A 17629-nucleotide genomic window follows, 5' to 3' on the forward strand; every position below is an offset into this window, starting at 1 on the left:
CAATCTGAGAGAAGAGAATCACATGAGGTGACTGCTACATTTTTCTGGTAGGGAAGTTTCCAAACCCTCAATGACAGCACATGGAAGCGGAGTCCAGGCCGAGAGCATCAGTCTTGCTTGGTGGAGGAAATGGAGACTGCAGCTCAGGGCTGCTGAAATGTGTGTGGCAATTAGGAAGGACAGAGTTGCAGAGAAGGAGCCCCAGAAATCTTACAGAAGTCTCTGCAGGTTCTTGGCTAAATCCCAAACTATGAATGTGCAGATTGAGACTCTGCAAGGCCTAGCACAGAACAGCCAATGGGGAGCTGAAAGGTAAGCAGCTATTTCAGTGCTCACAGATGCTGGAGATGCATCTGAATTCTGGCTCAGTCAGAGTCTCCACTCTTGGGGAGTCTCAGGTCTTGATGAATATTCCAGACATTCAGAGGAGGGCCTAGGGGCCCATGCCTTGGGATTAAGAAAGCTTCTCTAGGAATAAGGGCAAAACTAAAAACAGTTCACCCTAACAAAACCTAAAATGTAACCCATCAGTAATTTAATTCCCTGCCAAAACAAAACTCAACACTAGAGTAGGATAACGTAATCCACATATCTACAATGAGTGTTCACAATGTCCAACAGATCAAGAAATATTTACTAGACATGTGAAAAAGCAAGAAAATACATCCTAAAATTAAGAGAAAACCAGTCAATACAAACAGACCCACCATGCATGGTGGCTCACGCCTGTAATTCCAGCACTTTGAGAGGTCAAGGCAGGTAGATCACTTGAACTCAGGACTTCGAGACCAGCCTGGGCAACATGGCAAAACCCCATCTCTACTCAAAATTAAAAAATAAGCTGGATGTGGAGGCATGAGCCTGTAGTCCCAGGCTGGGGATAGAGTGAGACTCCATCTCAAAAAACAAAACAAAACAAAAAAATTGGGGTGGGGCACGGTGGCTCACACCTGTAATCACAGTACTTTGGGAGGTTGAGGTGGGCAGATCACGAGGTCAAGAGATCAAGACCATCCTGGCCAACATGGTGAAACTCCGTCTCTACTAAAAATACAAAATTAGCCAGGTGTGTTGGCAGATGCCTGTAGTCCCAGCTACTCGGGAGACTGAGGCAGGAGATTGCTTGAACCTGGGAGGTGGATGTTGCAGTGAGCCGAGATTGTGCCACTGCACTCCAGCCTAGTGACAGAGTGAGACTCTAAAAAAAAAAAATTGTTATATTTAAAAAAAAAAAAAAGGGCTGGGCACAGTTGCTCATGCCTGTAACCCAGCACTTCAGGAGGCCAAGGTGGGCAGATCATTTGAGTTCAGGAATTTGAGACCAGACTGGGCAACATAGCAAAACCCCATCTCTACCATAAATACAAAAAATTAGTCAGGCATAGTGGTGTGCACCTGTGGTCCCAGCTACTCCAGAGGCTGAGGTGGGAGGATCACTTGAGTCCAGGAGGTTGAGCCTGCAGCAAGCCATGACCACACCACAGCACTCCAGCCTGAGTAACACAGTGAGATCTAATCTCAAAAAAAAAAAAAAAAGGAAACAGAAGAATAAGTGCTAGGCACAGTGGCTCACTGGCCTGTAACCCAGAACTTTGGAAGGCCTAGGTGGGCAGATCACTAGTGTTCTGCAGTTTGAGAGAAAACTTGGCAACATGGCAAAACCACATCTCTACCAGAGATGCAAAAAATTGGCCAGGTGTTGTGGTGTGCACCTGTGGTCCCAGCTATTCAAAAAGCTGAGGTGAAAGGATCTCCAGAGCCTGGGAGGTTAAGGCTGCAGCAAGCCGTGATTATGCAGCTTCACTCCAGCCTGGGCAACAGAGGGAGACCTAAACTCAAAGGAAAAAAACAAAAAAAGAAAAGAGATAAAAAAGGGCTGGGTGTAAGGCCTTTTGCTTCGCCGGGAGCTCGGACACCCCCCCCCCGCCCCACCTTTTGTCCAGAAGCTCGGACATGCTCGGGCATGTTCCCTTTTCCCCTTCTTGCACAGCCTGGCCTTCCCTTAAAGAACCCAGTATGCAAGCGGGGTCTTGTGATTCTAGCCAATAGCAGCTGAGTCTTTCTAGCCAATAGCAGCTGAGTAATTCTAACCAATAGCAGCCAAGTCCTGTATGCAAACAAAGGCTTGTAACCTTACCCAATAGTAGTCCTGCTCTCCCACAACCAATCGAGCTCCTTCACTCCCTATAAAACCCCACGTCTGAGAGGAGTCCACGCGACTTCTCTGGTCCCTCCTGTTGGACCACAGAACCTTGCCCGGGAGCCTGAATAAATTCCTTCACAATGGATCTTCTTGTGTTGGTCTCAGTTTCTTCCTTTTAAACTTGGCAAGAACCCAAGAACAAACCTTACACTGGGCACAGTGGCTCATGCCCGTAACCCAGCACTTTGGGATGCCAAGGTGGGCAGATCACTTGAGCTCAGGAGCTAAAGACAAGAATGGAATTGCCCATCGATGATAGACTGGACAGGAAAAATGTGGCACATATACACCATGGAATATTATGCAGCCATCAAAAACGATGAGTTCGCGTCCTTTGTAGGGACATGGATGAACCTGGAAACCATCATTCTCAGCAAACTGACACAAGAACACAAAATCAAACATCACATGTTCTCACTCATAGATGGGTGTTGAACAATGGGAACACATGGACACAGGGAGGGGAGCACTATACACTGGGGTCTGTTGCGGAGGGACAGCAAGGGGTGGGGAGTTGGGGAGAGATAGCATGGGGAGAAATGCCACATATAGGTGAAGGGGAGGAAGGCAGCAAATCACACTGCCACGTATGCACCTATGCAACAATCTGGCATGTTTTTCACATGTACCCCAAAACCTAAAATGCAATAATAATAATAAAAAGACAACAATGGGCAACACAGCCAAACCCTATCTCTATTAAAATACAATTAGCCAGGCATGCTGGTGTGCATCTGTGGTTTCAGCTATTCAAGAGGCTGAGGTGGGAGGATCGCATGAGCCCAAAAGGCTGAGGCTGCTGCAATCTGTGACCACGCCACAGCACTTCAATCTGGGAAAAAGAGCAAGACCTAATCTAAAAAAAAAAAGAAAAGAAAAGAAAGAAAGGAGAAGAAAAAAGGGCTGTGCACGGTTGCTCACACCTGTAACCCAGCACTTTGGGAGGCTGAGGTGGGCAGTCACTAGAGTTCAGAAGTTTGAGACCAGATGGGGCAACATGGCCAAACCCCATTTCTACCATAAATACAAAAAAGTAGCCAGGCATGGTGGTGTGCACCTGTGGTTTCAGCTATTCAAGAGGCTGAGGTGGAAGGATCACTTGAGTCCAGGAGGTTGAGCCTGCAGCAAGCAGTTATCATGCCACTGCACTCCAGCCTGGGTAACAGGAAGACCTAATCTCAAAAAGCACAAAAAAAGAAAAAATAAGAAAAATAGGCACAGTGACTCAAACCTGTAACTCAACACTTTGGGAGGTCAAGGTGGGTATATCACTTGAGTTCAAGAGTTCGAGAGCCAACTGGGAAACATGGCAAAACCCCATCTACACCAAAAATACAAAATGAGCCAGGCATGGTGGTCTGCACCTGTGGTCCCAGCTATTCAAGAGCCTGAGGTGATCAGGAAATCACTTGAGCCCAGGAGGTTGAGGTTGCAGCAAGCTGTAGTCATGCCACTGCACTCCAGCCTGTTGGGTAAAAGAGTAAGACCTAATCTGGAAAAAAGAAGAAGAAAAGAAAAGAAAAGAAAGAAAGAAAAGAGCACAGTGGCTCATGCATGTAACCCAGCACTTTGGGAGCCTGAGGTGAGCAGATGACTTGAGTTCAGGAATTTGAGACCACACTGGGCAACATGGCAAAACCCACACTCTGCCAATGAAAAAAAATAGCCACGCATGGTGGTGTGCACCTGTGGTCCCAGCTAGTCAAGAGGCTCAAGTGGGAGGATCGCTTGAGCCCAGGACTTTGAGGCTGCTGCAAGCCATGATCACGCCATTGCACTCCAGCCTGGGTAACAGAGCGAGACGTAATCTCCAAAACAAAAACAAAAACAAAAAACGAAGTAAGAAAAGAGGGATGGGCACAGTTACGCATGTAACCCAGCACTTTGGGAAGTTGAGGTGGGCAGATCACTTGAGTTCAGGAGTTCAAGACCAGACTGGGCAACATGGCATAACTCCATCTCTACCATATTTTTAAAAATTAGCCAGGCCTGGTGGTGTGCACCTATAGTCCCAGTTATTCAACAGGCTGAGGTGGAATGATCACTTGACCCCAGATGTTGAGGCTGCAGCAAGCTGTGATCATGCCACTGCACTCCAGCCTTGACAACAGAGAAAGACCTGATCTCAAATAAAAAAACAATTGGGGGAATAAAAGGGGAGGGGGCTGGGCACAGTGGCTCATGTCTGTAACCCAGCTAATTGAGGGCCTGAGGTGGGCAGATCACTTTTGAGTTCAGGAGTTCGAGATTAGAATGGACAACATGGCAAAACCCCATCTCTACCAAAAATGCATATAATTAGGCAGTCGTGGTGGTGTGCACCTGTGGTTATAGCTATTCAAGAGGCTGAGGTGGAAGGATCACTTGAGCCCAGGAGGCTGAGGCTACAGCAAGCCGTGATCACGCCACTGCACTTTAGCCTGAGTACCAGAGTTCAACTAAATCTGAAAAAAAAAAAAAGAAGAAGAAGAAGAAGGAAAAAAGGGCTGGGCACAGTGGTTCACGCCTGTAACCCAGCACTTCAGAAGGCTGAGGCGGGCAGATCACTTGAATTCAGGAGTTCCAGACCAGACTGGTCAACGTGGCCAAACCCCATTTCTGACATAAATACACAAAATTTGCCAGTACTTGTGGTGTACACCTGTGTCCCAGCTATTCAAGAGGTTGAGGTGGAAGGATCACTTGAGCCCAGGAGGCTGAGGCTACAGCAAGCCATGATCACGCCACTGCACTTTAGCCTGAGTACCAGAGTTAAACTAAATCTGAAAAAAAAAAAAAAAAAAAAGAAGAAGAAGAAGGAAAAAAGGGCTGGGCACAGTGGTTCACGCCTGTAACCCAGCATTTCAGAAGGCTGAGGCGGGCAGATCACTTGAATTCAGGAGTTCCAGACCAGACTGGTCAACATGGCCAAACCCTATTTCTGAAATAAATACACAAAATTTGCCAGTACTTGTGGTGTACACCTGTGTCCCAGCTATTCAAGAGGTTGAGGTGGCAGGATCGCCTGAGCCCAGGATATTGAGGCTGCAGCAAGCTGTGATCATGCCACTGCACTCCAGCCTGGGTAACAGAGAGACCTAATCTCAGATAAAACCAAAAGGAAAAAAAAAAGGGCTGGGCGCAGTGGCTCACACCTGTAATCCTACACTTTGGAGGCCAAGGTTTTCAGCTTACTTGAGTTCAGAAGTTTGAGACTAGACTCGGCAACATGGCAAAACCCCATCTCTACCAAAAGTATAAAAAATTAGCCTAGCCTGGTGGTGTGCACCTGTGGCCTCAGCTATTCAACAAACTGAAGTGGGAGAATCGCTTGAGCCCAGGAGGTTGAGGCTGCAGCAAGCTGTGATCACACCACTGCACTCCAGCCTGGGTAACAAAGTGAGACCTAATCTCAAAAAAACAAAACAAAACAAAACAAAACAAAAAACCCAAACTAAACAAAAGAAGATAAAAGTGCTGGGCAAAGTGGCTCACACCTGTAACCCAGCACTTTAAGAGATAGAGGTAGGTAGATCACTTGAGTTCAGGAGTTTGAGACCAGACTGGGCAACATGCCAAAACCCCACCTCTACCAAAAATACAAAAAATTAGCCAGGAGTGGTTGTGTGCAGCTGTGGTCCCAGCTATAAAAGAGACTGAAGTGAGAGGATTGCTTAAGCCTAGGAGGTTACGGCTGCAGCAAGCCATGATCACACCACTGCATGCCAGCCTGGGTAACACAGCAAGACCTAATCTCAATAATAATAATAATAATAATAATAATAATAATAAAAGATAAAGGAAGAAAAAAGGGCTAGGCACAGTGGCTCACACTTGTAAACAAGAACTTTGGGAAGCTGAGGTGGGCACATCACTTGAGTTCAGGAGTTCAAGACCACACTGGGCAACAAAGCTAAATCCCATCTCTACCAAAAATACAAACAATTAGCTAGGCTTGGTGGTGTGCACTTCTATTTCCAGCTATTAACGACACTGCCGTGAAAGAATCATTTGAGCCCAAAAGGTTAAGACTGCAGAGGGCCGTGATCCTGCCACTGCACTCCAGCCTGGGTATCAGAGAAAAACCTAATCTCAAAAAAGAAAAAAAAAAAAAAAAAAAAAGGAGAAAAAAAGGCTGATCACAGTGGCTCATGCCAGTGTAAGGCCGGTTGCCTCGCCAGGAGCTCGGACGCACATCCCCCCCTTTTTCTCTGAAAGCTTGGACATGCTCGGGCATATTCGCTTCTCCCCTTCTTGCACAGCCTGGCCTTCCCTTAAAGAACCCAGTATGCAAGCGGGGTCTTGTGATTCTAGCCAATAGCAGCTGAGTCTTTCTAGCCAATAGCAGCCGAGTAATTCTAACCAATAGCAGCCAAGTCCTGTATGCAAACAAAGGCTGGTAACCTTACCCAATAGTAGTCCTGCTCTCCCACAACCAATCGAGCTCCTTCACTCCCTATAAAACCCCACGTCTGAGAGGAGTCCACGCGACTTCTCCGGCCCCTCCTGTCGGACCGCAGAACCTTGCCCAGGAGACTGAATAAACCCTTCACATGGATCTTCTTGTGTTGGCCTCAGTTTCTTCTTTTTAAACTCAGCAAGAACCCAAGAATAAACCTTACAGCCAGTAATCCAGCACTTTGGGAAGCCAACATGGGCAGATAACATGAGTTCAGTTGTTCAAGACCTGGCTGAGCAACATGGCAAAAGCCCATCTCTACCAAAAATACAAAAAATTAGCCAGGTGTGGTGGTGTGCACCTGTGGTCTCAGATATTCAAGAGGCTGAGGTAGGAGGATTGTTTGAGCCCAGGAGGTTGAGGTTGCAGCAAGCCATGATCACACCACTGTATTCCAACCTGGGTAATGGAGCGAGACCTCATCTCAAAATAATATATAAAATTTAAAATTAAAAAAGAAAGAAAGAAAGGGCTCAGCATAGTGACTCTCACCTGTAACCCAGCACTTTGGGAGGCTGAAGTGGGCAGATAACTTGAGTTCAAAAGTTCAAGACCAGACTGGACAACATGGCAAAACTCCATCTCTACCAAAACTACAAAAAATTAGCCCAGCATGGTGGTGTGCATCTGTGGTCCCAGCTATTCAAGAGGCTGAGGTGGGAGGATCGCTTGAGTGCAGGAGGCTGAGTCTGAAGCAAGTAGTGATCATGCCACTGCACTCCAGCCTGGGTAACAGAGCAAGACCTAATCTCAAAAAAACAACAACAAAGAACATCAAAAAAGAAAAAAAGCCTGGGCACAGTGGGTCACATCTGTAACCCTGCACTTTGGAGGCTGATGTGGGCAGATCACTCGAGTTCAGAAGTTCGAGACCATACTGGGCAACATGGCAAAACCTCATCTCTAGCAAAAATACAAAAAATCAGCCAGGCGTGGTGATGTTCACCTGTGGTCCTAGCGATATAAGAGGCTGAAGTGGGAGGATCGCTAGAGCCCAGAAGGTTGAGGCTGCAGCAAGCCGTGATCATGCTGCTGTACTTCAGCCTGGATAACAGAGTGAGACCGAATCTCAAAAAAAGAAGAAAAGAAGAAAAAAGAGCCGGGCACAGTGGCTCAAGCCTGTAACTCAGCACATTGGGAGGCCAATGTGAGCAGATCACTTTAGTTCAGGAGTTCAAGAGCAGACTGGGCAACATGGCCAAACCCCATCTCTGCCAAAAGTACAAAAAATTAGCCAGCCATGGTTGTGTGCACCTGTGGTCTCAGCTATTCAAGAGGTTAAGGTGAATGAATCACTTGAGGCCAGGAGGTTGAGGCTGCAGCAAGCTGTGATCACGCCACTGCACTCCAGCCTGGGTAACAGAGCGACATCTAATCTGACTAAAAACAAAAAATAAATAAAAAATAAAAGGGCTAGGCCCAGTGATTCACACCTATAAACCAGCCCTTTTGGAGGTCAAGTTGGACAGATCACTTGAGTTCAGGAGTTCGAGACCAGGCAGAGCAACATGGAAAACTCCATCTCTACCAAAAATACAAAAAATTAGCCAGTCGTGGTGGTGTGCACCTGTTGTCCCAGCTATTTAAGAGGCTGAGGTGGGAGGCTCACTTGAGCCCAGGAAGTTGAGGCTGCACAAGCCATGACCATGCCACCGCAATTCAGCCTGGATAACAGAGTGAGACCTAATCTCAACATAACAAGAAAAAGAAAACAACTCCATCTCTACCAAAAATACAAAAAATTAGCCAGTCGTGGTGGTGTACACCTGTTGTCCCAGCTATTTAAGAGGCTGAAGTGGGAGGATCACTTGAGCCCAGGAGGTTAAGGCTGGGCACAGTGGCAACATCAGTAACCCACCACTTTGGGAGGCCGAGGTGGGCAGATCACTTGAGGTCAGGGGTTCGAGACCAGAAGGGGCAACATGGCAAAGCACCATCACTACCAAAAATGCAAAAAAATTAACCAGGTGTGGTGGTGTGCACCTTTGGTTCCAGCTATTTAAGAGGCTGAGGTGGGAGGATCATGTGAGCCCAGGAGGTTGAAGCTGCAGCAAGCTGTGATCACACCACTGCACTCCAGCCTGCATAAAGAGTGAGGCCTAATCTAAAAAAAGAGAGAGAGAGAAAAGAAAAGAAGAGGAGGAAGAAGATGAAGGAAGAGAAGAAGAATAAAGGGCTGGGCGCAGTGTCTCATGCCGGTAACCCAGCACTTTGGGAAGCCAAGGTGAGCAGATCACTTGAGATTTGAGTTTAGGAGTTGGAGACCAGACTTGGCAACATGGCCAAACCTCATCTCTACCAAAATACAAAAACATCAGCCAGGCATGGTGCTGTGCACCTGTGGTTTCAGCTATTCAAGAAGCTGAAGTGGAAGGATTGCTTTAGCCCAAAAGATTGAGGCTTCAGCAATCTGTGACCATGCCACCCGTATCCAGCCTGGGAAACAGAGCAACACCTAATATCAAAAGAAAAAAGAAAGAAAGAAAAAGAAAAAAAAGAAAGAAAGAAAAAGAAAGAAAGAGAAAAGGAAAGAGAAAGAAAAAGATAAAGAGAGAAGAAGAAAGGGCTGTGCACAGTTGCTCTCGTGTGTAACCCAGCAATTTGGGAAAACAAGGTGGGCAGGTCACTTGAATTCAGAATTTTGAGACCAAACTGGGCAACATGGCAAAACTCCATTTCTACCATAAATATAAAAAATTAGCCAGGCGTGGTGGTATGTACCTGTGGTCCCAGCTACTCAAGAGGCTGAGATGGGAAGATCACTGGAGCCCAGAAGTTTTAGGGTGCAGCAAGCTGTGATCACATAGCTGCACTCCAGCCTGAGTAACAGAGTGAGACCTAATTTCAAGAAAAAAAGAAAAAAGAAAAAAAAATACAACAACAAGAAAAAGTGGCTGGGCACAGTGGCTCATGCCTGTAACCCAGCATTTTGGAGGTCAAGGTGGGGAAGTCACTTGAGTTCAAGAGTTGGTGACCAGATTGAGTAACTTGGCAAAACCCCATCTCTATGAAGAAAACAAAATATTAGCCAGGCTTAGTGATGTGCACCTGTGGCCCCAGCTATTCAAGAGACTTAGATGGGAGGATCACATGCCCCTGCACTCCAGCCTGCGTTAGAGAATAAGACCTACTCACAAAAAAAAAAAAAAAAGAAAGAAAGAAAGAAAGAAAGAAAAAGAAAAAAGGGCTGGGCACAGTGTCTCACACCTGTAACCCAGCACTTTCAGAGGACAAGGTGGACTGATCACTTGAGTTCAGGAGTTCAAGACTTACCTGGGCAACATGGCCAAACCCATTTCTACCAAAAATACAAAAAATTATCCAGGTGTGGTGATGTGTACCTGTGATCCCAGCTACTCAAGAGGTTGAGATGGGAGGATCGCTTGAGCTCAGAAGTTTGAGGCTGCATCAAGCCGTGACCATGCCACTGTAGTTCAGCCTGGGTAACAAAGCAACCATAATCTCAAAACAACAAATGGCTAGTCACAGTGGCTCATGCCTGTAACCCAGCCCTTTGGGAGGCTGAGGTGGGCAGATCACTTGAGTTCAGGAGTTCTACATCAGACTGGGCAACATGAAAAACTCCATCTCTACCAAAAATACAAAATGTTAGCCCAGTGTGGTGGTGCGTACCTGTTGTCCCAGCTATTCAAGAGGCTGAGGTGGGAAGAGCTCATGAGCCCAGCAGTTTGATGCTGCAGAAAGCAGTGACCACACCACTACACTCCAGCCTGGGTAACAGATGGAGACCTAATGTCAAAAAAAAAAAAGATAAAAGAAAAAAGGGCTTATCACAGTAACTCACACCTGTAACCCAGCACTTTGGGAGGCCGAGGAGAGCAGATCACTTAAGTTCATGAGTTTGAGTCAAGACTGGGCAACATGGAAAAACTACATCTCCACCAAAAAAAAAAAAAAAAAAAAAAAAAAAAGCCCAGGCATGTTGATGTACACCTGTGGTCCTTGCTATTCAAGAGTTTGAGGTGGGAGGATCAGGAGGTTGAGGCTGCAGCAAGCCGTGATCCTGCCACTGCACTGCAGCCTGGGTTGCAGAGTGAAACATAATCTCAGGAGAAAACAAAACATTGGACTATGGATTCTCACTCAGCAGCCTTTGTCCATTACCTACTTCAGCCTGGCACTGCCCAGCCCCCCAGCCGTAGCTGTGGCCTCCCCTGCCCCTGCTCCACCTCCATCCCCTGCTCTGCCTCCATCTCGGCTTCTGGCTTGGGCTCAGGCTCCAGCTCCAGCTCCAGGCCCTGCTCTAGCAACGACTTCAGCCACAGGGGACTCCCCAGAGCAGCACTTTACAGGACTGCACACGTCCTTGTGTGATGCTATTTCAGGCTCAGTGGCCCACTCTCCTTCAGAAAAGCTTATCCAGTGGCTAGAGATGGCTGGGCCGTTGGGCCGGGCTGCGTGGCAGGACTGCCAGGGTGTGCAGGGGCTGCTGGCCAAGCCGCTGTCCCAGCTGCAGGGCTTCGATCACACCCACCAGTGCCCCTTCCCCCACGTGGTGTGAGCTGGCGCCATCTTCGTGCCCATCCACCTGGTGAAGGAGCAGCTCTTCCCTCGGCTGCCCTCAATTCTGTGGACCGTGTGCTGCAGGAGCGTCCTGTGGAGCTGTGGCCACCATGCTGTTAGAGGACAGGGGCTGCGGGTGCCCGCCCTACCTGGCTGCACCTCAAGAATGCTGAAGCTACTGGAGCTGCGCCAGCTGCCCGACATTTACCCAAACTTGCTTGGCCTACAGCGACATGACTGTGTATGCCACCAGCTGGGTGAGCATGAGGTAGCCCCAGTGGCCCTTGGAGGGGTGTGAGCAAGTGTCAGGTGTGTGTGCTGGGTGAGTGGGTCACAGCTGGGGCTGGGGGATTCCAGGACTACTGCCCAGGCAGGGGGCTCTTGGGTGGGCTTGAGGCACCCCCACCCGTCGACCCTCCAGACTATCAGCAGACCTTCATAGCCTGCTTTCTAGTCCTCTGAACATGCCAGCTGCTCTGTCCCCATGGAAACTCCTCGACCTCCCCTGGTGCCGCACCTTCCGGGATCCCTCCTCCTGCCTGTGCCTTCTCCATCTGGGGTGTGCTGTTCCCGGCGCCCTGGTTAGGCCCTGTTTTCGAGCTGAGATCATTTCCCTGAGTCCAGCCCAGCCTCCCCTTTCTGAGCTCTAGCCCCAAATCCCTCACTGCCTGCTGGCCTTCGGCAGCTGCGTCTCTCTCCCACACTGAACTCATCCCAAATCACACTCCTGAGCCGTCCCCTAAGCTCACTTCCCACCCTCAGTCTTTCCCATGTCAGGGAAGGGCACCCCCTTTCACAAAGCTCCTCGTGCCCGAGACCTGGTGAGCGTCACAGGTGCCTTTCTGAACGTGCGGTTTTCAGTCCTGCCCGGCCCCGACATCACAGAAGTGTGCCCACGGGCCGCATTGTTCTGTGTTTGCTTTTCCTCTGCTAAATGATGTCTTGTGCCCACTGTTCTCCAGCTTGTGTTTTTAATGTCCTGGAGGACACAGAACTGCCGAAGTGTTGTGTGCTGTGTATGATCACACTTCCTCAGCTAGGGATCTGGCGATGGGACCAAGTGGATTCCGCCATTGCCCCTCCTGCGTCAGAACACCTGGCATCTCGGCCTGAGGCCCTCTCTAGTTTTTATCTCCCTGCTGCCTCCACCTCCACCCTCTCCCATTTCCACCACCCCGCCTCTTCCCTGTAGAAACTGCTCCTAGTTCCATCCCCATAGTGGCAGCTTTGACCCGGGCCCTTACCCAGTCAGGATGAAGGAGGGCCTGAGGCAGTGAGGAGCAGATGAGCTTAGGGGCTAGCTGACCCCCTGATCCCTGAACACTTACAAAATTGGAGCACATGCCTTAATGGGATGCAAAGGAAATCCAGGCTCGGTCATTCTGTTACCGAGTGAGGGTCTGGCATCACTGAGGGCTGGGCTGCCGAGCTCAGTCCTCTCCCCGTACAGTTGGGCTGTCTGGGGCCGGAGAGGGTCAGGTCTGTTTCTTCTGGGCTGCCTGACCAGCAGTGGAGTCTGGGCACTCCACACAGTGCCCCCTGCTCTGAGTGGAGCTTGCAAGAGTCAGGGGCCTGGGAAGGAATTGATTGGGACCAGGCTTCCTGCCTCTGACTGAATTGTGTTGCCCCTGTCCTGGCTCCCTTCCCCCATTATTGGGGGTCGCCCTTCTCTGTGTGCCCCTAGACAGTGATTCCTGCCTTCCTTTCTTACGGGTTCCTGTGCTTCCCAGCCTGGCTTTTAGAGCAGCCCCTACCTGGGCCCCGGCTCGGGCTTGGGCTCTGGCTCTGGGGCTGGCATAAAGATGATGGCTGTCCCATACATGGCAGGGCCCTCTGTTCCCATGCCTCAATTTTCCCATCTGGACAATGGGTAGTGGACATGCCAATGGTTCCTGACCCACTGAGTACCTTTCCCCTCATCCTTGTACCCAGCGGCCTCTCCTGAGCAGTGCCCTCATCAGACAGAGTTCTGGGGTCACCTGGGGAGAAGTCCATCCTTTCAGCTTGGGTGATCTGGTCAGTGGGCATGTGTGGGGAAGAGGTGTAATGCCAGCCTGACTTAAGGCAGAGCAGAGCCACGGTTTGGGTGGCTTTGGAGGCCTGGAAGTGGGACCTGAGGATATGGGGTCTGCAGCCTAACTATGCATTCATTTTCCAGGTGACTTTGACACTGAGGCTGGAGCTGTGTCCCCCTCAGAGCCCACCGTGGCCAGAGATGAGGAAGAGAGCCTTTCCCTGGCTCAGAAGTCACTGGCCCCCCAAGGTCAGGAAGCCAGGGAGGAAGCCACCAACCCCTGGCCCGGAGAAAGCAGAGGCAGCCGCTGGGGAAGAGTCCTGTGGTGCTGCCCCTGCCCCTGCTGCCAGCGCCAGCCAACCTGGCTCCACACTGAAGGGTTCCTGTGGGGAGTGGCAGCTGCTGCTGCAGTCTGCTGGAAAGTGCCTGGCTCAATGGGCTGGCTCTGCCTACCTGGGGCCACGAGACCTCAAGACCAGACAGGCTTTTCCCTGCCCACAGCTGCTGGACAGACAGAGCCCTCACCTGTAGCACTGGTTGCTGGTCCCGTGTGTAGCGATCATCCTCTACCCTTCCTTCTGCCTGCCCAGCTGCCCTGGGCCAGGAGTGGATGCTGGGGCCATGGCTGCCCCCCTGGAGGGGTTCCAGCTCTGACCCTGGGGCCGACCCAGGTGGGCTGAGAGCCCCTGAGCTTTTCACATGAGGGCCTTTATTGGATAGGACTCCTTCCCATTCTTCCCTAGAGAACACACATGGGCTCTGGAGCCTGACGTGCCTGCGGTTGAATCCCGGCTCGTGTTCTTGTTGCGTGACCTGGGCAAGACACCTCATCTCTGCTGAGCCCCTATGTCCCATGTGGAAAATGGGACAAGGCCACCTATCTCACAGCCGCCATGTCAGGGGGTGCTGCCTGACACGTACCCGTCATGGGTTGGTCTCTGCTTCCTCCCTGGGACAGGGCCTAGAATGGCAGGCAGAGAACCTTCCTAGAGAAAGTCTTCATGTGTCCTAGGACCTGCTATGGTAGAGTAGTACCTTATGCAGTGAATGTGACTCACACTTTGAGGCATCACCCCGCAGCATTTGGGGTTGGATTGGCCCCAACTCTTCTGCCTGGAGCTCCCTGAGGGAGCCTGCACTGCCCACTCCCAATCCCGGCTGTTGATGCAGGGATGCAGCCTGGAGCTGGCGTCCTTGTTCTGGGCCTGCCACTGCCGCCCCAGGTGGCCCCAGGCCTGTCCTGAACTGACATAGGAGCTTTCCTGAACTGCCTCCCTCACCCCAGGCATTCTCCCAGGAAATCTGTGTTTTCTAGAAGCGTAGCGGCTGCTGGGACTGAGGGACGGGTACAGGCAGGCTGAGTGGCAGCTCAGGCCTAGAAGGTCTCTGAAGATCAAGACTGAGGACCCTGTTGCTCCCCAAGCTGGAGCCCATCAGCCAGGCCAGCTGGGAGCCACCTGTCTGCGGAGGGCTGAGCTGAGCCAGCGGCTGCGAGCTCTGGGCCTTATTTAGGGGTTGCTGATGAGCCTCTGGGCCCTGGAGGCAGGCCATTAAAGCACCTGGCTTGTTTTTGGAAGTGGGGCCTGGCCGCATATGGGGGGAGGTGGGCTTCATGTTCCATCACTGTGTGCCCACCCCTTGCTCACAGGCTGCTCTCCCTGCTCCCAGTCCAGAAGGTGCTGAGCGGCTCCTGCTCCAGCGTGCGGCCGGCTCTGGCTCTGTGGGTGGCTCTCACATGCACACTTGCTTGCTCCAGGAAAGCCCTCCTTCCTGAGACCCCGTGGGTCCTGGTGGTGACAGGTCGGTGGCTACTGCCTGGTGAGAAACGCTGGTCACCAGACCCCAGCACATGCCCTTCTCCCAGTGCCAAGCCTGCCCTTCATGGTCTGGATGGAACTGTCACAACATCCCCATTGCTGGTGACCATGTAGCCCACTGACCTTGGCTTGGGTGGGGTGGGGTGCACTGGGCCCACCCTCTAGAGACCCTGTCCCTGCCAGCCTCTATTTCCCCGAAGGCTTGTTCTCAGGGCAGCTAAGGTGGCTTCCTGGGCCCGTCTTCCCACTCCACCTGGGCCTGGGGCCAGTCCACTGGAGCTGTTTAGACCTGTGTGGCATCCTGGGGGTGGTCACTGGGCCAGCTGCCCTGTCCCTCCTGTAGCAGCCTGACATGACACTCAGCTGGGATTTGGAGTGGCAGCTGCCATTGTCTCCTTACACTGTTCATATAGGCCCAGGAAGAGTTCTGGGCTGTAACGGGATAGGTAGGCACAACACATTGTGGTCACTGCAGTGACAACCTGGGGGAGGATCCTTGGGGCCCAGAAGAGGTGCCTGAACTGGGTTTTGAAGACAAGTAGGATGCAAAGTGCAGTCTGTGTGGCGAGAAGCACACATGCAGAGTCTTGCTGAGTGTGGAGCAGGAAAATCCCCAGGCGGGGCTAGGGCTCCCGCACTAGAAGGGGCAGGGCTGGGAAGCCTGGCTGGAAATCCAGCAACCGGTGGATTCAGTCCCACAACCTGAGGAATGGGGGTGTGAGCCACGTGGAATCATTTGAGGCTACTCCTACGGTGAGGGAAGAATTGCAGCAGAGGTGGAGTTTCTCAATCCTGGGCTTTCCCAGGCCCCGGGCAGCCATAGGTACCTGGTCAGCCCCGGCAGTCACATCCGTTTTATTGCCAGCACGTGACTGGATGGGCTCCTTATTCTTTTTCCTTCCATCCTCCCTCCTCTCCCTGCCCTCTGTTGTCTCACTTCTCTCCCTCCCTCCCCACCACCTCCATCCTCTCCTCCCCTCCCTCCCAACCTGCACACCTGCCCCTGCTGCATGCCTGACATGCATCTTGCTTATGGCGGCCAGACAGAGTGAGGCCTCAGGACAGGCAGGGCTCAGCCCCTGGGTGGCCCCAGAGGACTCGAGATGTTGCAGAGGCCAGGCTGGGGTGGTGTAGAGCCAGCTTGGGCTGGAGCGAGGTGCTGCTCTGTCCAGGGAGCCCCTCTCTTCCCCTTCTGGCTCCAGTCTGAGGGGAGAGACTTAACCCGGCCTTGGGAGTTCTTGTCTAAGGGAGGAGATGTGACAGTGTCCCAGGGAGCCCTGAGGTGGTTTGTGAGGACAGGAACAGGACTGCCTGAGACTCGTAGTCTGAGGGAGGCGGTGCCCTAACTGGCTGCCACCCTCACAAGTTTTATTTTTTCTTTTGAGATGGAGTCTCGCTCTGTCGCCCAGTCTGGAGTGCTGGTGGCACGATCTTGGCTCACTGAAACCTCTGCCTCCTGGGTTCAAGTGATTCTCTGCCTCACCATGCCTGGCTAATGTTTTGTATTTTTAGTAGAGATAAGGTTTCACCATGTTATCCAGGGTAGTCTTGAACTCCTGACCTCGTGATCAGCCCACCTTGGCTTCCCAAAGTGCTGGGAGTACAGGTGTGAGCCACTGCGCCCAGCCCACCCCTCACATTTGTTTTACAAACCCTGTTGGTGCTGAAGAAGAGCTGAGGGCAAGGAAGGAGTGTGGGCATCGGAGTGTGCTGGCCCCGCCCCCACCCCTCCAGGAGACCCCAGCAGGCACCTAAGGATGGGGCTCAGGTGAGGCCTAGTCTCCCCACGCCCCAGCTGGAATCCCCACCCAGTACAAAAGGTGAAGGGCCAGGCAGCTGGCTTTGCTGACAGGAGGGAAGCTAGCAAGGAGGAGGGTGGGAAGGACAGCCCTGGCTTCGGGGAGGCGGAGAGTAGGAGCTGGGACGGGCAGAGGGGCTCCTGGCACAGAGGCCTCTTATGGGGAACAGCACCTCCAGCCACGCTCAGCGCTATGCCACCCCAACCCGGCCTCGGCAGGGACCCTGGTGCTGAGCCCTGCTTGTTCTGAGACCTCATTCTGCCCTGTGGCTGTTGACAATGCCCATGTTTGGGGTGTTATCAAGATCCAAGGCCTCTTGGGGACTCCAGGCGCTTCCTTCCCTCTTGGTCACTTCCTGGCCTCCTTGACTTCCCTCTTCCCAGGAGTTTGTTGTCACTAAGGGGTTTGAGTTGATCACAACAACCCCCTCTGGGGATCCCGGGAGCAGGACCCGACTCTACCCCGATTGGCTATGACTCTTCTCATCCTGCAGTTACTGTGCCAGAGATGGGAGGGCCCAACCCCCAGCCAAGCCTGCGGCCCCAGCTGCTGCAGGAGGAGTGCTGCGGGGGCGCTTTCACCCATGGACATGGCCTTGCTGCTGGCTGTGTGTGATGTGCTCTCTGGGCAGCTCCCAAAACCCACCTCCAGACACCCCGGGAGTGGGGAAGCACCCGGTGCAGGTCCTCCAGGGCCCTGTCTGCTCCCAGAGATGGGAATGGGGGAACACTGCTTCCTGTCTCTCCTTCCATGCTGCACACAGACACCTCGTCCAGGCTGGCAGGAAGCTGGGGGCCTCCTTGAGAACAGGGCTGCCTCTGTGGGGACCCCAAC

At 51.8% G+C, this 17629-nt stretch overlaps 1 pseudogene; it reads left to right on the forward strand.

The window, feature by feature from the left end:
• Positions 1–250: 250 nt before the first annotated feature.
• LOC105729369 (uncharacterized protein C15orf39-like) lies at positions 251–13710 on the forward strand (annotated as a pseudogene).
• Positions 13711–17629: the final 3919 nt, after the last annotated feature.

Source organism: Aotus nancymaae, unplaced genomic scaffold, assembly GCF_030222135.1.
Source record: "Aotus nancymaae isolate 86718 unplaced genomic scaffold, 86718_ANA_hifiasm-v0.15.2.pri h1tg000020l, whole genome shotgun sequence".
Taxonomy (NCBI): Eukaryota; Metazoa; Chordata; class Mammalia; order Primates; family Aotidae; genus Aotus; species Aotus nancymaae.